A 23,480-nucleotide genomic window follows, 5' to 3' on the forward strand; every position below is an offset into this window, starting at 1 on the left:
GCCCATAGTACTGCTGATCTAGCTAATTCTTGTTCGTCCATTGAATCAAGTATATGATATCCCCTTCGTTCTCGAAGTAAGTTGTCAGCGGCTTGGAATAAGTGTTCGGGAGATCTTATATTTATTATAGGGGTTTGGAAATTTCTATTATTTTCTGGACGTATCGGGCGTACCGAATTATTAAAGCATCTAGTATTATTAGAAGATCTTCCTCTACCTACATAAGCCATCGTGTCCAATTGTCCTGTTGGCATTCCTGATTCTTCCCCCTCCTCTCTGTTTTGTTCAGGCTCATCTATCTCTAATCTTTTTTCGTGTATTCGTTCTACTTCTTTGCGGATCTTTCGGTACATAGCTACTATACATAACTGTTTATCATGTTTCCCTTCTGATATATTCCGGCCCCAAGTGACAAGTTTTTGCATTTCTTCCGGATTTACCCCAGGCCGGTCTTGATTTCTGATCACACAGTTTATGAGGAAATGTAACAGTTGCCCCTGTACCTCCGCTTTCTGGTACTCCATGGCTCTGCTAATACTTTCAGGACCTCGCCCTGATTCGACAAAGTGATATATATTTTCTAAATGTGTCGTCATTCCTGGTAGCATCGCTAAATATATTGTAGCTCGTCGGATACGTAATGATGACAGCAGCATTTCGTCCCGCTTACCGGGCACAGGATCATATCTACAATCTACTAGAAGTTCCTTAAGCATGTCGGGAGTTGCTAGTTTAGGCGTACGTTGGTGTGCTAATTCTCTAAGGGAAAGTTTATTTCCTCTGGGTGGCGTAGAAAAAATGTCTGTCGTACCTCCTGTAGCACCGTCTGAGGTGTTGGACGTGAAAGGATTTGTTGGATGTAAGACAGAAACCGTAGATGCGGGAAAAGCGGTAGAAACAGATGTGCTTGTCGGAATGTGTGTCGGAGTTTGTTGTTGCGGAGGTACAGACGGAGGGTCTTGGCGTTGAGCACCATCGGCAAGTGGTCTATGTGGTGCGGTGTTAACATACTCGGGGGCTGCGTCATCTAAATAAGAGGAAAGGAAAACATCTTCTGCGGTTTTGGGATGCCCTTTGGGATGTACTTTTATCGGAAACAATGGAGGTGGCAAATTTTTGGGTATTTCCGGGGTAGCCTTGGGTAACCCCTCGGTCAGAAGAGGATACATACCATTCATAAGGGCGTTTCTTTGTCTATCTACTTGTTCTGATTTTACTCGGGTACCTTCTTCAATTAATAGATTTTCTCGGACTTTATTTGAATTCTCCTTACCTTTCTCTTCCTGTCTGAGTGCTTTTTCTGTACGTCTATAGGATTCTTTACGCCATAATTCAATGGCGTCTTTCTGTGATTGTCTGGCTTTCTTTTTCCATAGTTCTTCTTCTACTCTCATGATGCAATCTGCATCCCAGGTCCCAGCTGCGGGCCACCTCTGACTTTCTGGTAATTCCTTGGTGTAGTCCACCCATAAATCAAGAAATAATACGGCATCTAGGCCATGTTTATGATACATGAAGTACCCTGGAGTGTCCCTAGGAGGAATGGGAACAGCTTCTTCGAGTACCCCTTTTCTAGTTTTGATCTGTCTTAATTTCGAGAAGAGCGGCATTTTGAGATCTGGTTACTTAGTATGGAACACACTTAATACAATAAACACAATAAGGAACAGTCATTCACACCACAATATATAGAGAGTATTTAAACATTTAACATTTAACATTTAACGAACAATAATGGCTATAGGGAACTAGTCACTTAGCATAATTACTTGACACTAACTAGGTGATACTGAATTATATACTAGACATACTAGATATACTGCTAAACAGTACAGATACACTGCTGAAACAGTGCAGACCGGATTCGTGTACCCAAACCCGTCGTGACCGGCACAAACTATGTGCACGTTTAAATGCCTCCCCGGCAATGGTACTCACCGGGTAGCTCGGAACGGAAGGCCTCGGAACTGAACTGAACTGGACTGGACCGGACTGGACTCGACTCGACACGGAACTTCGAAACCTGGTGGGCCTCTGTATACCTCGGATCTTGCTCTCTCAGCTAGGCTCTGGTCGGGATACTTCGCACTTCTCACCGCCTCGTCTGGGTGTTGATCGCAGCCTCAGTCACCCCCGCTTGGCAGGAGGGAGATACAGGAAATCCTGTGGGTACGCGTTGTTGTCCGTCCAGCTGTGACAGGAGACCGGGCCTGCAACGCACCTCCGGCGCGTGAGATGAGAAAGTGTCCCTGTTCGGGCGCCAATTTATGTGGTAAATATTTAATTACCGATACTATTTTTGATGCAGTAGAATATATTAAGAATAACTCAGTAAAATAAGAGGCAGAATCCATGGTATTAGAGGTTCTGAAAGGGCTTTATTCCTTTACAGTTCGAACTGCAGGCGTCATATTCCATCACCACGGGGGTTCAGGAAGTGAAGGCAATACATTATTGACAGGTAATCATTTTTATAGAAAAAGCATTCAATGAAACAGATGCAGGAGGCGTAACAGTTGATAAAGCAGATAAAAATATGCATGCGTAACTAAAATAGGCGGGCATGTGGGCGTAACTAGAAAACGTCATTATATATGATGTCACAAATGGGTGGATCCATGAAAGAATCTTGCAATGTCAGCAGAAATACTTGGCAGAGATGCGCGCGCAGCCGCATGACGTGTGATTGACGTGAAACTAGGGGGTGAAGGGGACTTGACATTTAGCTCTACATGTGGAGACAAAAGTCTGGGGGGTCAGGTCAACCTAATCCCAAATCATATCTTACATCCTATGTTTAAAGAACTGTGTTATCCAAAAGGAAAGGTCTCTCGGACGAAATTTATTCTATACTGACTGTGAGTGCGTGTACAAGCGTCTAAGTGTCTACATGAGATGCGAGGGGGCAGAAATCTTCCATAGTAACAGGGACTATGAATTACTTGCATGAAGACAGAGAAACCGGGCCCCTTGCTCGGTAGCTGGAAGGATATTTACCTAAACTACTAGACAGGAATGCATTGGATGAGGAGCGGAGCAGATAATCTTGAAGGTGAAATACAGTTTTTGGCAGGCAGACAGGCCGAGTCAGGCACCGTTAGCCGCGCAGGGAGTAGGACAAAGTTCATGGATACAGATGCGAGCTCAGACTGGAGCTGTCGAAGGAAGGAGGCAGAAAAAGGCTTGATGGCAGAATTCAGGGCCTACTCGCCTGAACTGCAAAATGAAGTAAATGAACCATATAAAGTCGGTGGCCTTTCATACTTAGGAATGGAATATCCGGCCCATTCATGGCGGATCTGAAAGAGGACATGTTGACGGTGGACGCACATGTGTTTGCGTCTTCATAACTGGAACTGGAGGGAACATACATGTACTTGTAGCATATACATGGAGCCGTTGGGGTCTAAGATAGGGGACATAACTGATCACAAAATTCATATTTCCTCAACATAAGAGTGAACAAGACATACACCATGTTGTCACAGAGTATCATGTGCTCCACAAACTAACATCCTTAGTGGTTTTGGACGTGCTCTTTAGGGAACTTAGGACGATCTTTGCCAGCATATTTACCTTAGTAAAATATTTGACAGGTAGTGAAAATGTAGTCCATGCTTCTTTTCAAATGTGATGTTCCAAAGCTTTTTGAGGCACCAACTGGCAACATGTTTTATCATATGTGTGTAGAGGTTGTCTTGTGGTGTGTTTCTATGCAATTTTTTGATGACTGGGTAAGAAGGGGTTTGCTGGTGATTCTGTCCTGTAATTCATGACTATGACGGGCCCTCAAATGGCATGGTATGCTGATGTGAATGTACAGCTGTGTTGGACTGGGCCCATGGCTGACGGTATGAAAGTCTTTGTGCATAGTGTGAAAGACATGTGAATTGCCCGAAAAGTGGTTGCTGTCTTGAAGTGGCTTCATGGATCACCTTCAGTTGTCTGGAGTTCAATATTCAGATACTCCTATTAGTATTTGTTCTTTGAAGCTACCACTTCTGGATGTGCCAAAATCAATCTGTGTGAGTGATGGTTTTGATTTAAAGGGACAGTAACAATTCTTTACAATTTTGAGAACTGAACACCTGGAGGTGTCCAATATGGAGTAACTGGCATAGATCCCTTTCACTTTCCCTCAATGCCCTGCAAACTTAAAAAATGTGTGTAAATGGCTAAGAACACTCATTTTATAATAGAAAGTTCTGGCATATGTGGTGATACACTAATTGCTAACCATCCAGCATTCCACGTCTCCACATAAAAATGTAGCCCAAATATTGTAGGTGGGCCCAGCAGCCATGATACCACAAGGCACAAAATGAAACATGGATAATGTTTATTCCCTATTAAAAACCAATGTCTTTTTTGAAGTGTGAGATCGGTGGATTTTGAGCCCATGATCAGACACCACCCAAGGAACCCTACCAAACTCAGACAAATCTAAAAACTAGTATCTTAGTAGATGGGGCACTTTTTCTCTCTCCCCCTTTGGTGCGTGGCAGTGCTGCAACTTTGGTTGCTGTGCTGCTTTGTGTGTTAAATATTACAAAACCTGGGCCTACATACATATTGCTGATGACCTGACGTCCACGTCCTCAACATTAGTAGGTTTAAGAAAACACGCAACAAATGACGTGAAGAGCTTTTAAGAGAGTTACTAAGTGTCATTATTGCATAAGTGATGCAACTGTTTTTTGGAAACCACAGACAAAAAACCTGTACAGTCCTTTTCCCCTTATGTCTGCTTTTCTTTTTCCATCGGAAGAGAAGCAAATTAAAAGTCATATTTTCCAAAGAGGTCTGTCATTTTGGCAGTACAGGCAAGCAGTTTTCAAATAAAAAATGCATTGGCTTGAGCACATAGTTGGTTCCTGCCTGAAATAAACACCTTACAACTCGTCCAATACATATATTGGAAAATTGCATTTAATTTTCTTTTGTTCTGTAAAATGCATTTTGTGTTGCACTGTAGGGATACAGAGAGGAAATAAAGCTACCAACCTCTGGTGTGAGGGTTTGAGAAGCTGCTCTCTTTGGGTTTTTGTATCTATTTGTAGGTATGACTTGACAATGCAGCTGTATGGAAGACATATTTTTATCAATACTTAAACAGACAGAGTGGGAGTCTATCCACAGGTGTATATTTCTCTTTCCTCATGCTATTGTCTGTTTGGCAAGCCATTTAAGCTCCTATTCGAATACTTGCATTGTAAAGCATAAGTGACTATTTTACACCACAGAAGTGCATTTAATAATGACTAACTTATCTTTCTTGTTATGTTATCGAAACTTAGTATTGCGCAGCCAATCACCCGTGCAGAGATATCTCGGCGCTGAAGCGGAAATCCAGAGGAGAGAGAAAAAGAAAAAAATATGGACAGAAAAGCCTGGTTTTAATAGCATTTGAGACAGACAAAATCAGAGCAGACCCGAATATGAAATGGGAGCCTGTTTCCATGAAAAAGTCCCAGGTATGAGAAGGATCCACGTCATATTTGACTGAATGAATACGGCATGGGCAGAGCAAGAATTGATTCTTGGATCTCAAATTTCTTGTAGGCCGGTAAATTGAGAGCTTGTTTCAAAGAAATGCGGTCCTTTGCCTGAAAGAGATCTATGTACTAGGTACAAAAGCTTCCTAGTATGAAGCCAGTGCAGTGATCTAAGAGTCAGTTCAGAAGAGATGCAAGGTGTTCTGAACTGCTTGTAGTCTAGACAGTAGAGAATCATTAGCTGCTGCCGTTGGGGCATTTCCATAATCTAATAAGCTAACCATAAGCGCCCGCGTAAGACAGAATGAAATACAGAAAGAAATCCTCTTGATTTGGATAGAGATTTCTGTCTACCAGATCTCATTTTAATGCACAACAAAAATACTTTAGTGTGACCCTCATCAGCCATTGCTTGGTTTGGGTAAGCTTGTGTTAATCAATGCTTTTCTTTAAACTGTAATTAAGGGCAAGATATCAAAAACACTCCAGTTCACAAAATCAAAGTGATGGTAACAGCAAATAGATTTTTCTTATGTACGAATCCCATGTTAGGAACTGACAAAGTTTAATCTGATTCTAAAATTCGATCTGAATGATAACCGAATCACAATTTGAGACGGGTATGTTGTGGGAGTCCCTTTCAAACTGAGATTTGGTATCATAATTATACAGCCCATTTAGTAACTTATTCACAAAAGGGAAAGGGCCACTTTTTGCCCCCTCCTCTTTGTGAACTGGGTAAGAAGTTACTGGGGGAGTAGGCAGTGGTCTATAGGACCACTGCTAACTCTCAATGAAACGTATAAAGAAAGAAACCTTAAAAAAGCAATCCTGTTACTTTAAAGGAAATTGGATAATTAAAAAAAAAGTCAAGTCCAATCACAGACATGGTGGTCTGCATAGGCCTCCGCCCTGTGATTGTGACCAATAGGGCTGCATCACAATTTGTGGTCTACCTAATGGATATTAATTAGGTAGGTCAGATTGTAACAGAATCCAAATCCTTATTTTACACATCAGCCTACTAATATGCATATATGATTCGGGCCAGAGTCCCTGCTCTCTGCCCCTGTAGCTCCCCGGTCATGCTGCTGCCACCTACTCAGCACTGTTAGGGGTGTGAGCCTAGTATCAGTATCATTCTCTGTATTGTGATCTTCCGATCTTGTGTTTGTTGTGCCTATGCCCTTTCGTTTGTTGTCATTCCTGTGAATGTTTTCGCCTGCATTTCTCTTTTTCGGTTTGCCTGTGCTTTATTGGTGTCATTCCTGTGATTACTATGCCTTATTCTTTTCCGTTTTCTGGCTGTGCCTTTCCTCTGGTCCTCCGTGCCTGTTTTTTCTCTGCCCTTTCCCACCGCTTGCTGCCCCCGCAGCCCCTCCCCCCTGTCGTTCCCGCTTTCCGCCTCCCACCTCCGTTTTCCCTTCTCCGTACTGCCCCTTCTTGAGGTCACCATGGGCTTCTTTATTCTCACCGTTTCACATTCCTCTATCCCAAATGGAGTTCTGAACTTCCATCCGGGGTGGCAATCCTTATTTACCACTCCATCACCCACCTGCAGAGAAGGACTCACTGCTCCTCCATTACAGATTGCCTTCCCATTATTGGTCTTTCTTCACACTTGAGTCACTTGTTTATCGAGAACCATGGGCCGCCATCGAGGCCCAGCAGGGAAGACATCATTTATCGGTCGTTTCATCAGTAGGTTTCTAGGCACACATCCCGCTTGACAATGGGGTGTTTGCAAATAAGCATGTAGAAATTGGTGGAGGCTACATTTAGACTGAGGTTATTCAGCAATGTCTAATATTGAGCTGGTGCAGGTAATCATGAAACTCTTGGTCCTGAAAGGGCAGACCACTGTCAGTCTAAATATTGCCCGGCAACCCGAGTAGTGCAAAGGTCTTCTCAAGGGCAGGTCGAACACAACTGAAAGCATTCGAGTCCACAACTTCTACAGAAGGAAACATAGAGTAGCTGTCCCTGATAACCAACATCATCCAGTCATAGGGAAAACTGCCAAAATCCATGCTGGGTGACGACCAAGGCCAGGTGCAGGCTTTTTCTATGATGATGGGGCAACCGGGGGTCCACCCCCTGTGGCGATGCAAGAATGGCAACTCCTGACTCACTCTTCAACCAGCGTGTCCATGCTCAGAAACTACACCTTGCTTTTTAGCCTGGCCTTTGTCTTAAGTGACACCTTGATGGCCTTGATGTCGCAGCTCCACCATCCTTTCCCATAGCTTGCAGGGTATGATGATTTGTTGTCTGCGTAGCAATGACCCTTCTTCGCTCTCACTGAGCTCCCCTTGACAGTGCCACTGTTGCGTCTCTGTCTCTTGTTCCTCAGGTGTCAGCCCTCTTACTCCATCTAGAACATTTCTTCAACAATGTCCTGCCAGGACCACCTTCACTTTCTGGAGGTACTGGTCAGCTTTAGTGTGTTCAGCTATTTCTGTCCGGTAGAGTCCGTGGGGCATGCATTCTCCGTGACCATTGTCACAAAGTCTTCAACTCCCAGATCATCCTCTTGTTTGGAACCTGACCTGGCCATGATCTGGGTGTCTTGACAAATATTCGGCCAGGTTGAAATTGGACTGTGAGAGGTGGCCTTGTATATGCTGTCCACTAATTAAAGTGGGTACCTTGTACCAGTCCACACAACCCTTGTAATGTATGAGGGTTCAAAGATAACCTTTATGAAAGCTATCCTAGTGGTAGCTATGGAGAGCAGCCTTCAGGCCTAATCTTGAAGGAATATAAAGCAGCTTGTTTTACCAGAATATCACCTCCTGAATACTAAATGAAGGTGAACCACACAGTAGTTATATAATAATATGCATTTAATAATATAACACTCTCTACTATCCTCTACACGAGGATAGAACACAAAGCACACAATATGAAATCAATAGAACAGTTGCAAGTAGCACAATACACAGTGGGCTCCAGGTGGAGACCAAACCATTTACTAAAATAGTGGTATAACATTCACGACTGAGATCAAGACAAGGTCTGGAGCACGTAGAATCGCTGGGACCCCAAGGAACCACCCAAGGTGAGTAGACAGGGACCCCACTGGGGCTGCGTGCAGTGGGGGAACACGACCGCGGGCTCTATACAATTCTATGGGAAAGTCGCGTTTACACTGTAAAATTTTAAGGACCCTTCTAGGAGGACTTCGAGCGAACCCTTTGGAACTTAAGAGTTTGAAGAGCCAACCCACCCGTGGATACCGTAGTACCAGAGTTACCTATCCCAGGGGAGCCGGGTGCATTGGTCTGAAGTGGAGTTAGAAACTCTCGTCGTTCTCAATGGAAGGCTGTGAAAAAGTCCGGCTGCCGTGGAGGTGAAAAGGGTTCCGTGGAATCCAAGCCTCGGTTCTAGATGGAAGGAACCTGAAAGCAGAGTGGACAGAGTCTGGGTCACTTCAGAGTGACCAGGGGCTCGGGAGATAAATGCCTACCGATGTCGGGTGCTTCAGGTGCGGAGAAGGGATAGTTGACTATGCAGCCACAAGGACCAGGAGACATCGTGGATGACCAGGAATCGGAGGTGAGCTGTCCCACGAAGGATGTCGAGTTCTGAGGGGTCGGTGTCTGCTGGGAGTACCAATAAGCCTTGGCAATATCAACCCACGCAGGAAAGACGATTAGGTTATGGTGTAGACCAGCAATGTTCAGGGGACTCCCCAAGCAATGGAGAGTCAGGATATGTCAGGAGCAACCAGGAAAGCCCAAGAACAGTCAAGATGCCCCTCATGAGGACCCACAGGCCGAATGACCAGAAGTCGAGAGGGGTCTTCAAGCAAGATTGCAAAGCACCAGCCCACAGAGCACTCGGTGCAAGGAGGCCGGAGTTCTTTGGTGTAAATACTGCTGAGGGTCAGGACTACACAGAGTCCAATGCACAAGCTCAGGAATTGTCAACAAGCATATGCACTTGCAAATGGACACGTTGCACAGGGGTTCGATTTACGCAGCCCCCACGAGCGATACTGGCCTCAAACTCGGTGAGAAGGCAGACCAACCTCAGAGACCTTCAGGAACCCACCTCCTGTGTTGCTGAAATCTTTGGAGTTGGCAGGAGCTTCAGGAGCAGCAGACCGGTCAGTTGTGCTTTAGGTACCTGCTAAGCAGGGGAGTAACTCCTTCACTCCAAGGGAGATTCTTTGGCTGTCTTAAGTGCCCCACAGGTCCTGCACGGAGTCTGTATGGAGGAAAGGCACAAACTAAGCTTTGGATGGAAAGGGGGAAGAAGTCGAGCTCAGTCAAGGTCCAGCAAAGTCCAAGGTGTCCAGACGATCAAAGGTCAGTGGTTTCTTCTTGTAGAATCTTGTCCACGTAAAATCCAAAGTATTACAGCCAGGTAAGCCCTTTTGTAGTCACGGGAGAAGGTTGGACATAATTTAGAGGACCCTCCTAGGCGAGGGGAAGGACAGAGGGATGGCTACACCCATATCCTTTGTCCAGTTTCGCACTAGAGCAGGACCCAATGGCTCCTAGAACAGGTTTGAGCTGGACTATACACAGGGACATCAAATGTGCCCCAAGTGCAGACTTCACTCTCAGAGTGCACACACTCAGCCCCAGTACACTAAATCCTGTCTGGGAGGTGGTCACACCTCCCTGTGACAGAATGCTATATTGTGCTGTCTTCCCCTGCTCGAGCTTGGCTCAGCAGCAGGAGGGCAGAAATGTTCCTCCGGTCGGCAGCATCCATTTTGTGCGGACCGGGTCGAGAAGGCTGGTACCGGTAAGACCAGTGACCCCATGAAGCTTGCTTCAGAAGGGTGGAATCATATCTCCCACACCAGTTACTGGTGTGGAGGTATTATTCCAAGGTGTTTGATACCAAACTCAATATGTTTCTATGCAGCCATTTTCGAGATAGCATTTACTGCGAGGTTATAATGCACCTCTACCTATATGTCCTGCTGCGTCACAGACAACCCGGGAGAATGGTCTCCGAAGACTGCAGAGAGGCTCTGCTCATGCAGGGGCACTCTCTCAAATTAAACCCAGCACCCTACCTTCAGGATTGTTAAGGCCTGCTATAGGGGTGACTAATAAGTTTTAAGTGTAGTGACAATTAGATATAGTAAACCTATATTAATGTAAGTGGTGCATGCACCTTCTTACACAGGCTGCAGTAGCAGACCTCGAGTTCCATTTTGCATGGCCTCTCGTGGGTGGCATAATACATGCTTCAGCCCATGGGAGGCCTCTGGGGTACCTATGCCCTGGGTACATGATGTACCATATGCTAGAGACTTATAAAGGTACCCCAGTATCCAATCTGGAGTGTACCAAAGTACATGTATCTCAATTTAAGGGAGAAAGCAGATAGACTGGGGTCCTGATTAGCAGGATCCCAGTCAGATTAGTCAAAAACAGTGAGACATCAAGCAAAAAGTGGGGGTAACCATAAGAAGCAGATACTACTTTCCTACACAACCCCTCCCCCTCAAATGAAAAGACATGAAACTAACCTTGACCAGTTGAGGCTTCATTTTCTAAGTGGAAATATCTGGAGAGTCCATCTGCATTGGCATGGTTACTCCCAGTTCTATGTTCCACTGTATAGTCCATCCCCTGTAGGGAAATGGACCACCTCAAAAGTTTGGGGTTTTCACCCTTCATCTGTTTAAGCCATAAGAGGGGTGTATGGTCTGTCTGAACAGTGAAGTGAGTGCCAAACAAGTATGGCCTCAACTTCTTCAGAGCCCAAACCACAGCAAAGGCCTCCCTCTCAAAAGCTGACCAATGTTTATCTCTGCGGGTCAGCCTTCTGCTTACAAAAGCTACTGGTTGTTCCTGACCCTCTTCATTCAGTTGTGATAACACAGCCCCTACCCCCAACTCATATGCATCAGTTTGAAAAATTAATTGATTGGAATAGTCAGGACTTTGCAGAATGGGAGCAGTGCACATGGCCTGCTTCAGGTCATCAAATGCCTTTTGACAGCTAACTGTCCACTGAACTTTCTTAGGCATTCTTAGAGGTCAGATCATTCAAAGGGGTCACTATAGATCCATATCCTTTGACAAGCCTCCTGTACTACCCAGTCAGGCCCAAGAAAGCTCTGACCTGAGTCTGGGTAGTTTGAGCCACCCATTTCATTATGGTCTGGATTTTACTCTGCAACGGTTAAACCTGTCCTCCACCCATAAGGTGGCCTAGGTACACAACCTTACTCTGCCCTATCTGGCACTTAGTGGCCTTGATAGTGAGACCTGCCTTTTGCAGGGCCACCAAAACATTTCTCAGGTGGACCACGTGATCCTCCCAGTTGGAACTAAAGACAGCAATATCATCAAGATAAGCTGCACCATAGGCTTCCAGGCCTCAGAGAACTTTATTCACCAACCTTTGAAAAGTAGCAGGTGCAGTCTTCAAACCAAAGGGCTTAGCATCCTCAGCTAGTCTGCTTTGCCAGTAGCCAGCTGTGAGGTCAAATGTACTCAGAAGAAGTTCATCTGCCCTGGGAATAGGATGAGCATCAGTCCTAGTGACTGCATTGAGCCCCCTGTAGTCTACATAAAAGCTCATCTCTCTCTTACCACCCTGGGTGTGAGGTTTGGGTACCAGGACAACTGGACTAGCCCAAGGGCTATATGAGGGTTCAATTACTCCCAATCCCAACATCTTTTGGACCTCAGTCCCGATGCAGTCCCTGACATGGTCAGCTTGCCTGTAAATTTTGTTCTTTACAGGGAAGCTCTCCCCTGTGTCCACTTCATGGGTACACCAGGTGGTCTGACTGGGAGTCAGTGAGAGCATGTGTCTGTACTGATTGAGGACTTTCCTGTAATCAGTCTGTTGCTGTTCAGTGAGGCTGCCTGCAAAGGCTACACCATCTACTGAACCATCGTCAGGGTTTTGGAGAAGAGGTCAGGGAGTGGGTCACTCTCTTCCTCCTATCCCTCATCAGTAGCCATGAGCAATCCCATGTCTGCCGTGTCAACATACGGCTTGAGCCTGTTCACATGGAGCTCCCTGTGGGGGCTCCTGGGAGTTCCAAGCTCCACCAGGTAGGTAACCTCTCCCTTCTGCTCAAGTATGGTATGTGGTCCACACCATTTGTCCTGGAGAGCTTCTGGGGCCACAGGCTCCAACACCGATACCTTCTGTCCTGGCTGGTACACAGTCAGAACAGTCTTTTGGTCATGCCAAGCTTTCTGTAATTCTTGGCTAGACTCCAGGTTTTCAGATGCCTTCTTCATGTACTCAGCCATCCTGGAGCGGAGACCGAGTACATAGTCCACTATGTCCTGTTTAGGTGGTTTGAGCGGTAACTCCCATCCCTCCTTCACTAGACACAAGGGACCCCTAACTGGATGTCCAAACAGAAGTTCAAAAGGGCTGTAACCAACTCCCTTCTGAGGAACCTCTCTGTAGGCAAAGAGAAGGCAGGGCAACAGGACATCTCATTTTCGCCTAAGCTTTTCTGGGAGGCCCATGATCATGCCCTTCAGGGTTTTGTTGAATCTCTCAACTAACCCATTGTATTGTGGGTTATAGAGTGTGGTGAATTTTTTATTCACTCTACACTCTTTCCACATAGCAGTTATGTAACTTGACATGAAGTTTGCATCTCTGTTAGTTAAGACCTCCTTAGGGAAACCTACTCTGGAAAAAATTCCCAGGAGCTGTGGTGGTTCTATGGGGTATTGCTTCTGGATACCTTGTGGCATGGTCCACCACCACTAGTACGAATCTGTGCCCAGATGCAGTTGAAGGATCCATGGGACCAACAATGTCAATCCCAACCCTCTCAAAGGGAACCCCCACCACAGGTAGTGGTATCAGGGGGGCCTTTGTAGTACCACCTGGCTTACCACTGGCTTGACAGGTAGTACAGGAGCGACAAAACTTCTTTGTGCCCTCTGACATGTGAGGCCAGTGAAAGTGAGGGACAAGCCTGTCCCAGGTCTTACTTTGCCCTAAGTGGCATGCTAACGGGATGTCATGTGCCAGTCTTAGTAGGAAGTCCCTAAGCTTCCGCCGTATAACCAACCTCCTGGTAGCACCAGGCTTGGGGTCTCTACCCTCTGAGTAAAGGAGTCCTTCATCCCAATAGATCCTGGGGGACCCACTGGCACTCCTAGCAGCCTCAGCAGCAACTTGCTGTCTGAGGGGTTCAAGGTGTTCAGACGGTCAAAGGTCAGTGGTTTCTTGTGAAATCTTGTCCACGTAAAATCCAAAGCCTTACAGCCAGGTAAGCCCTTTTGTACCCACGGGAGAGCGTTGGACAGATTCAGGGGACCCTCCTAGGGGACGGGCAGGACAGAGGGGTGGCTACCCCCATGTCCTTTGTCCAGTTTCACGCCAGAGCAGGAGCCAATGGCTTCCAGAACTGGTTTGAGCTGGACTATGCACAGGGACACCAAATGTGGCCCAGGTGCAGACTTTCAGGCACTCTCAGAGTGCACCCACCCATCCCTAATTCACTAAATCTTGTCTGGGAAGTGGTCATACCTCCCTGTGAAAGGATGCCTATTGTGCTGCCTTCCCCTGCTTGAGCTTGGCTCAGCAACAGGAGGGCAGAAATATGTCTTTGGTTGGCAGCATCCATTTTGTGCTGTCCGGGTTGAGAAGGCTGGCACCGGTAAGACCAGTGACCCCACGAAGCTCGCTTCAGAAGGCTGGAATCATACCTCCCACACCAGTTACTGGTATTCTAAGGTGTTTGATACCAAACTCGATATGTTTCTAGGCAGCCGTTTTTGAGATATCATTTACCACGAGGTTATAATGCACCTCTACCTATATGTCCGCTGAGTCACAGACAACCCGGGAGAATGGTCTCTGAAAGCTGCAGAGAGGCTCTACTCATGCAGGGGCACCCTCTCACATAAAACCCAGCACCCTGTCTTCAGGATTGTTTAGGTCTGCAATAGGGGTGACATAGGTTTTAAGTGTATTGACAATTAGATATAGTGGACCGATATCTAATGTAAGTGGTGCAAGCACCATCTTACACACGCTGCAGTAGCAGATCTCGAGTTCCATTTTGCATGGCATCTCATGGGTGGCATAATACAGGCTTTAGCCCATGGGAGGCCTCTGTGGTACCTCTACCCTGGGTACATGGTGTACCATATACTAGGGACTTATAAGGGTACCCCAGTATTCAATCAGAGTGTACCAAAGTACATGTATGTCAATTTAAGGGAGAAAACAGATAGACTGGGATCCTGATTAGCAGGATCCCAGTCAGACTAGTCAAAAAAAGTGAGACATCAAGCAAAAAGTGGGGGTAACCATAAGAAGCAGATACTACTTTCCTACATGGACCACCCACCTTTTTTTCCTCGGAGGTCCATTGCGGGTAGTTACTGCAAACAGCGGCACTAAGGGCTTATGATCAGTCGCAACTTAAAATTTCTTTCCACACAGATATAGATGGAAGTGTCTGCATGCCCATCGAATAGCCAGTGCCTCCCTCTCAATTTGTGCATAAAGCATTTCCACATCTGTCAAAGCCCTGTTTGCGTATGCTATTGGGACCCACTCTCCTTCCTTTCTCATTTGCAACAGGACTGATCCAAGCCCTACAGGACTCATATCTACTATTAACCCTGTTTTTCTGGCCGGATCAAAATATGCCATTGTGGCGTCATTTAAAAGAGCATCCTGGATCTCACAAAATGCCCTTGCAGCTTTGCTGTTCCATTCCCATGGGATATCATTTTTTGTGAAGGCTCTCAGGGTTCAGAGAACATGGCATGTTGGGGAATTAAGATGTCACAATAATTAGCTATTCCTAGAAAACTGTGCGCTTCCGACAGTCTTCCGGGGACAGTCACCATCTTAATGGCCTCGATCTTTCGGGGTCGATTTGTAGCCCGTTGAGAACTTGTAGCCAAGGAACTCGATCTCATTGTTGAACAGGCACTTGCACCTGTGGAGGGTTAACTCACAGTCTGCCAGCTGCTGCGGGGTAGTTATGAGCCATGTGTGATGATCTTCTAAGGTGCTGGAAAATATGAGAATGTCATTGCTGACTTTGATCACACACCAAACCCGGCAGAGTCCCTCTAATCATGTCTTGAAATATCTCAGCTGCTGCAGAGACCCCAAAAGTGAGTTGTTTGAACCTGCCCAGCCCCACGTGTGTGGAGAAAGTCATTACTTTTTGGCTCAAGTTGGTGATAACCAGAGTTCAGATCCAGTTTAGAGAAAAATGTTGCACCATTTAAGTCTGCTACTATCTGGTCTACGGTGGGAGTTATGTGTCTTTCACAGTGAATGGCCTTGTTGGGCAGTCTCATATCAATGCAGAGCCATATCGCCGCTGGCTGTTTGGGTTTTGGGGCAATGACCATCAGCAAAACCCATGGTGTCTGTCTTGTGACTTTTTCATTCACACCTTCCAAGGCAGTCAAGTTCTTTCTCCACCTGTGGCCTTGGCTGAAACAGCACTTATCTGTGACATAGGGCTACTGGCCTCACAGCGTTATCAATGTGAAGTTTTCTAGCACCCCCTTCAGGCACCTCAGCCCGTGAAATAGCTGCAGGAAATCAGATAGTATGCTGTTCGCATGAGACTGATGGAGGCTTGGTGAGGAAATACCAGCCCTAGCTCCTCTGAATTTTGATATCCTAGTAGGGTTGCATTGCTATCTTGAGTCACATGAAATTTGACCCACTTCAATGACCCTCGTAACAGATTGGGATCCATGCCTCCATATGTGTATATTCTTGCCTTCGCCGGGAGAACCGCTGAGCCTGAACACAACTTCTGACATTGGCCGGAGTCAATAACATTGACTGTTGCTCCTGTGTTGATGAGGGCTGATAGGGTCACCCCATTAACATTGGCATGACATGTTTCTGATTGTCGCGTCGCATGAATGATATGGTGAACACATCATCATCGCCATCATCCTCGAACTGGCCCACTTCGCTTTTTGATGAGCAGTTGGGTCCTCTTCATGGTCTTCAAGTGATAGATGCCTTACATTCATTGGCCTTCTCCCTCTAGTGCTTAAATTGACTTGTGCCTTGGATGTGTGTCAGAATCTTGTGAAATGATTGGACCCACCACATTTCAGACACTCTTTGCCTTGTGCTGGGCTTCCACGTGGTGGGTAGTGGACCATCCCGCAACTCCCATGTGGTTTTTCGTCCGCTTAGGTAAAGTCGATACCTTTTGTCTTTGTCGGACACTATCGTAAAGCCTCTACTTGTTTTTTTTAGTTTTACTTTCACCAGGAAATGGCCCCTCTGGCATTTCCAGTTTTGGTTTTGTTTTGTCTTTCTCCAACCGACTGCACCAGCCTTGGCTTGTCACCCTAACAACACCTTATGGTTGCTGCTCTCATTAACATGCCTCACCTTTGGTGCTTTGTTTCTGCTTTGTAATTCTTTTTCTCTTCTGTATATTTTTTTCTTCTTCGCTCTGCATCGGCCTTGTACTTTGGATGCATTGTCCACAGCCCTCGATGTGAGGACAGCTTTGTGGGTGTGTGCAGCAGTCTCCTCACTGTGCAACGGCGGCTGTTGAACACTGGAGCCCTTCTTTTTTTTTAGTTCCTCTTACGGTCCGTACATACGTGAGGATTGGGTACGCCTGGGGTACGGTGTGGACATACGCGGGTGGGGGGTACGCCTGGGGTACGGTGTGGACATACGCGGGTGGGGGGGTACACCTGGGGTACGGTGTGGACATACGCGGGTGGGGGTACGGTGCGTACATACGGGGGTGGGGGGTACGGTCCGTACATATGCAATGTTGGGGTACGCACCGTACATGATGACACGTACGATGTGGGTGATGGCGTGTACGTCGCGTAGCGGGCCCCCTTTTCCTCCTGCATCGCAGCGTACTTAGCTTTTCCGGCACTTTTTGGCTCCCGTAAAAATCTAGCCGTGCGGAGTGCTGTCGGTACGAATCGTACTTGCTGGTCCGTAAAACGCTGCCTGACTCCGTGCGGACGTCGCGTACGTGCTGTCCAGGATCAGAATTGTATGTATTTTTTGCCGTACAGTGTTTTTTATGATTCGTACGGAAATTGTATTTCTGTACGAATAGTAATTGCTGGTTTGTACGGTGGAATTCCCAGGTACGAGTCGTACGGAGAAAACACTCCGTACGACCATTCGTACCCGGGTTTTACAGGATCGGAATCAGCACCTTTATCTTTACAAGTTATATTAAACACTTCGATATTTTTAAAATCAATATTACTTACCTTAAGTCGATATTCTTGACCACAATATTCTTGCTGTTGATATTTCTGAACCACAATATTTTTTTCTCGATATTTGTGCAACTCAATATTTTTTATTCGATATTCTCTCTGCACGCCTTTTAAAAGCTTATGTTATGAATTTCATTTAGGTGCAAGCTTGTTGCATGCACATAGTAAAGATGTTAATTGTGTTAGGTGTGTAGAGACACACACAGTCACTCAATTATACACTCACACAGACAGATAATGACCTATTCAGAGTTTCATCTACACTTATTTGCTTACTTACTATCGGCCACTTAGATTCACATACTCAGGAATATAAATCTCTAAGGTATTTTATGCTGCAGTTTGCACACCACAGAAAAGAGACAAGGAAACCCTGGGAGTCTGAAGTGACCAAGGGTAAGTGTATGCTAAGAGGAACAGGGTCCCATACAATTTGATTTAGAAACAATGTCACAATTTTTGGTAATAAAAAATTGGAAAGTAATAATAGATCAATGAAAAATGTTATGAACAGATAAATTGGACAAAATATTAACACAAGACATAAGTGAGAAAACTGTGACAGGGCAGAGGGAAATCAGCCGATTTCCTTACCACAGGCAAGTGACTTTTCAATAAGCTAGCATATGAATAAGAAAAAGTCACAATCTATGGTACATCTCATACTCCACATTTAGATACATATTTTGGTATAGAGTTGGAGATGTGTTTGTCGACGACATTTCAATCCCATAAGGAATAACGGGACCTCTTCAGGACTAACTGATAGGACAGATGCCTGGAAAGTTGCCTAGATAAGTGGGAGGGTAGGGGAAGAGGGAGAGACAAGGGAGGGATAACAAGGATGATCAGATGGGGTAGAGAGAATTATTAAAATTACGGGAAAGGGACAGTGTTGTAAATTAAGGCAGAATGTGATTAAGCATTTACTGAAAACATTGGTGTTCCCCTTTTTATCGTGTTTTCCCCATTATGTTGGCCGAAGTCCGGACTCCATTTTGTATTGACATGCTGCCATGTGTTCACCACGAGGAGAGTCCAACTTCTGTGTTAGTTGCTCTTGTGATCTGCCTAGCAACAGGTTATAAATAGCTCTCCCTTGCCCGTCTGGCGCATGCCCAGACTTGACCACATCTGTTATAATTAGCTTTGCTTGACCATGTGTTTTCGCGGGCCCGAGAAATGTGTTTGCTCCGCCCATGTATTGATTTGGTATCGAGAATGACCCTAAATGGTAATGTTCTTCAACTTAGTGGTATCCACCCACTCATGAGCCCCTTCGCTGTGTATAAAAGGGGACTGTGTATGCAAGTTCTTTGTGCTACTCCTTGCAATACTGAAGAGTGTTGTGTGGATTGTAGGACCACCCTTAAGGGTTAATAAACGTTGTTTTTGTACTTTGCAGTTTCCGTGCCAACTTCCTTATAGATTTCGTTACAGAAGAGCGAACCCTTGTCTCTTGCGGGCCTAGCTGGGGCTTGTATTCATCAATTGGCGCCCGTCACGTGGGGCTCATCGGCGACTCGGATGCTCGAAGGACTGGTCGCGACGAAGGTGAGGAGTTTGGCCAGGGACGTGATCACTGCCAGCGGCGTCTTAGCCTTGGCATCCCGAGGTTTTTCTTCCTTCCCTTCCGAGCTGACCATCTGGGTGGCGCCGGTCATCGACTGAGACCTCTTCTGTCGGTCCTGCCGTGAGAGCCGTTTGGGCGATTGTGGAGCTTGGCAGTTGGAACCTGGACTCTTGATTGGTAAGAACCGTTGTACGGTACTTGCTCCGAGTTTTGAAGCCTGGTCTGGCTATTTGAGTTTGATTGATGGTGACTAGTCATATTTTGAATTTGTCTTTGTGAAAATATATGCGTTGCAACACATATAGGCAGGTAATGTGGAGAAATTTCTCCGGAGCTGTGTAAACTTTGAACGGCGCAACGATTAAGTGCCATTTTTGATAAATACTGCATATTTTGCATTATTCCTAGCATGCCTGCTTTCAGCGCACTCCGTAAGTGGTGTTGCTGTCTTGGGAACCGGTTGAACCTCGAGGAATCTGCTCCAGCTCCCCCAGAGGGGACTCCTAATAGGGATATGTACGTGAAGCATGGTCTTTCTTCCATAATGTACAGCACGTTATGGAGGAAATATACTAGGAAGGATCCTGAGTTGCGATGGCCTTTGTATGGATCGTTTGATATACGTAAGATTGAGTATGTGGAACAGTGTATGTGTAAGCGACGTGCTCGTCAGGATATGTTTGAGTGTGTGCGATTATGGGTGAAGGAAGTGCGTGAGCGAGAGAAACGTGAGAAAGCGCTGTTTGATAAGGAGCAACGAAAGAATGATCATATGCGAGCGCAGGAAGCGAAGCGTCGGGAGGACACAGAGCAAACGGACAGACAAGAGAAAGAGCGTAGGCTACAAGTTTCGGGTCAATATGTTGTTCGTCAGCCGCTTTATCCTGTCCTTAATAATCCTGATGACGATTTTTATTTACTAGATCGCTCTCCGCCCCCTTATGTTGGCGCATCTGCTCCACGGCCGCAAGATTCTGGCCCGGCTCCGGGTAAGGTCGACACACGGTCCATGTTATCGGCCGAGTATATGGCTGAGCTTCGGAAACTTTCCTTTCGTGCATTTAAGGGCAAGATGTCTATGGATGAGTTGTTCCATGCTTGGGGGTCGTGGCAAGATAGAGAGAGGGTGTATTTTCTGTCTCATTTTTCAGAAGAAGTAATTGCTGCTTTCCGAAAATATTCTGGTGTCCTTGAGCCTGCCGACGTGTCTTCGGATGCCGGAGCATTACGTAATGGTGTTTTTTCTCCCCCTAAGGCTTCTGAAGCGGCTCGGCGGCTGTTTGCTTTGCGGGACGAAGTGCTGGCCCTTAGAGAGAAAGCACGTCAACAAACGGAGGAGGAGAAGCAGTCGGATTCGTCTGCAGCAGGGGGCCACCCATCCGCCTCCCAGTCAGATAAGGATGACATAGTGCATGCTAAACCAATGCGAGAGGCGGCGCCTTTGTATGTTCCTCCTAAGGGAGCAGGGACTAGCTCGGATGTTAACTCCGCCGATGCAAGGGGATATTTTGTATATAATTGGGTTTATACTCCATGGCATAGGGCCGATGTTATGGCATTAAAAAATGCGTTGCCTGACCCCCGCAAGAATCCAGCGGCCTTCTATGAAGAAGTCGAGGGGGCCTTGAATTCTTGCATTATGACCTTGGCGGATATAGACCTGTTCTTTGGCCTTATCCTACCGCCGGATACGTGGCGCTCTGTCCGGAAGGTAGATGATGCGGTTGCCTTTAAGGCCCGGTGGTCTGACCTTGAGGATGAGGATAGGGAACGGAAGCCTGCACAGAAACCACCCCAGAATATTTTAGATCTCCCTGCGGCTATTGTGGCTAAGTTGAAGACGATTATCCCCCCTAAAAAGATTGACTGGAATATGTTAGCAGCATGTAAACAGAAAGTTGACGAGTCAGTCGCGGACTTCTTTACGCGTTTTGAGGAAACGTTCCATGATTTTAGTGGCCAGTCGCTTACTGACGACACGGGCCGCCATCTTTTCGCGGACAAATATGTGGCTAATCTGCTGCCGGCAGTTGCGGCCCGGTTAAAAGCGAGTGAGAGTTCTTGGTCCTCCGCGACACCGACGGCCCTTCTGACCATTGCTCAGTATTATGAGCGTCAGGAGCACGAGGCGAAGGGCCAGGAGGAGAAGAAATCGAAAGATATTAAAACCAAAGTGATGTTAGCACAAGTATATGGCCCGCCCCGCCGGGGAAATAATAATAGAGGAAGGGGCGGATCTTATGGTCCCCCTTCGGGCCGATCTGATTTGAATAGGAACCAGTGTGCGTATTGCAAGCAGTTGGGCCATTGGGCCAGGGATTGCCCAGCGTTGCGTGCTTCGCGTCAGGGGCACACTCCGGGTGGACCGAGGGGTAGAGGGGGCTTCTCGAACTTTAGAGGGAATTCCAACGATAATGTCCGTTTCGATACTGCTGGACAGCACCGAGATAGCTCAAATGTTTTCGATCGCCAGCACCAGTATCATGTATCGGACAGCGATCGATTGGGATATCACGATTCTCAGCATGCATAGGAATGCGTAGGATGGGGGTCCGAATCAGTTGAGGTGCCGGTCGATCAGACGGGTCCTTATGTATCGGCTGAGGTTTTAGGTTCTACTGATCAGTTCCTAGTGGATACAGGAGCGACACGTAGTGCATTGTCTAGGTACTTGGTTCCGGGGGCTCCCCCATCCGGCTCAATAGTTACATCGGTAGGGTTTGACGGTACACTTTCCCGAAGCCCTCTTTCACAGCCCCTTGCATTTAAAGTTGATTGTTTTTCTGCGCCTTGTCCGTTTCTGCTTGCTCCGTACACACCGGATAACATTATGGGCCTTGATATGTTAAAGCATTTTAGGGCTACAATTCGCTGTTCCCCTGAGGGTGTGAGGGTGATATTAAATGACAACTACCCCCGATCTGGGCGGATGTGTACGATCTCAGAGGACGCGTTGTTGGCTACCCTCCCCCAAACTTTGTGGGCGACTTCGGACACAGATGTCGGACAAATGGTGATTCCTCCGGTCCACATTAGTGTCCAGGAGGGGGCGGTGCTACCACGCCTCCCACAGTATCGTATTTCTCAGGAGGGCGAGGAGGCTCTCATACAGATTGTGCAAGACCTGATCGCAGTGGGGGTAGTGGGGGTAGTGGAAGAAGTCCCCTATAATATCTCTATTCTGAAAAAGGACACGGATGCAAAGGTTTATCGGTTTATAATTGATTTGAGGGAGGTAAACAAGATCGTGATACCTCAGTACCCGGTGGTGTCCGATATCACGACGTTGCTTACCTTGGTCCCGCCTACGGCGACCATGTTCTCAGTGATTGATTTGAAAAATGCCTTCTTTTCTATCCCCATTCACCCTGATAGCCGATTTCTTTTTGGGTTTACATTAAACAATAGATCTTATCGTTTTTGTAGAATTCCCCAAGGCTATACAGAAAGCCCTAGTATTTATAGTCAGGCTTTGAAGCGACAGTTGGATTCCTTTGTTTTACTCGAGGGGGTCGCCCTCATTCAATATGTCGATGACATCCTGTTGGCGGCTGACACCCTGGAGTTGTGCGAGAAAAGCACGATAGCCTTACTTTCCTTTTTAGCATCTCACAATCATAAGGTCTCTAGGAAGAAATTGCAATTCTGTAGACCAAAGGTGACTTATTTGGGTCACCTTTTGTCTAAGGAGGGGCGTGCACTCACACCAGATCGTATCCAAGTAATTTTGGACACACCAAGGCCATCCACGCAGAAGGATGTGCGTGCATTTTTGGGTCTTGTTTCTTTTTGTAGACAGTGGATATTGGGGTTTTCACACATAGCTAAGCCATTACTAGCGCTCTTGACAAAAGACACGCCCATCCCGATCCCCTGGTCGGATGAATGTGACGCTGCTTTTCAGCAATTAAGACAGGCCCTTTGTTCAGCACCAGTGTTAGGGACCCCTGATTATGCAAAACCCTTTTCGTTGTATGTGCATGAGAAAGATGGATGTGCATTATCAGTCTTAGTGCAGATGCACGGCGATAAGCAGCGCCCTTGTGCATACTTTTCGGCTGTGCTTGATCCTGTCGCCCGAGCATTACCAGGGTGTTTTCGCTCGGTTGCGGCGACAGCTGTGTCAATACGGCAGAGTGAAGGAATTGTATTGTCCCATAAACTGTTGGTGTTAGTTCCCCACGCTGTTGATGCCCTGCT

This window comes from Triturus cristatus, chromosome 2_2 (genome assembly GCF_964204655.1).
Source record: "Triturus cristatus chromosome 2_2, aTriCri1.1, whole genome shotgun sequence".
NCBI classification, from domain to species: domain Eukaryota; kingdom Metazoa; phylum Chordata; class Amphibia; order Caudata; family Salamandridae; genus Triturus; species Triturus cristatus.